The sequence below is a fragment of the Penaeus monodon genome, chromosome 31 (genome assembly GCF_015228065.2).
Source record: "Penaeus monodon isolate SGIC_2016 chromosome 31, NSTDA_Pmon_1, whole genome shotgun sequence".
Taxonomy (NCBI): Eukaryota; Metazoa; Arthropoda; class Malacostraca; order Decapoda; family Penaeidae; genus Penaeus; species Penaeus monodon.
In genome coordinates, this window is record NC_051416.1 from 28,240,002 (window position 1) to 28,240,367 (window position 366).

General features: G+C 38.3%; 1 protein-coding gene across 1 annotated transcript in view; it reads right to left on the bottom strand.

Annotated features, from left to right (window-relative positions):
- LOC119593144 (mitochondrial import inner membrane translocase subunit Tim29-like) overlaps window positions 1–366 on the bottom strand; it is a 3,797-nt gene that overhangs the window by 2,118 nt on the left and 1,313 nt on the right. The gene's annotated exons all lie outside the window — the stretch shown is intronic.

Consider the following 366-nt stretch of genomic DNA (forward strand, 5'->3'; position numbering starts at 1 on the left):
TGCCATATATATAAGTTTGACTCCAAGTTACTACAAGCATTACCAAACTTTGCCTGAAATAACAAGAGAATTCTATAAGTCAGAGGCCAGTAATATCATATTTGCAGTCCTACCAAGATGAGCCCATAATGACTAATGCAAGATTGTGCCAGATACAGATACTGGCCTCTGATATTCTGAAGAAAACTGAAGCTCTTATGCAGCATAAGGTTTTTTGGAAAAAGACAAATGCAAAGCAAATTGTCCAGTAATACTTGTTCTCCAAGGTTTTGCAACCCCTTCAGTAACCTTTCACAACACACCGATTGGAAACCATTGTGATAGAGCAAAAGGCAACGTTGTTCCCACTGCTGTTGGATTAATTAC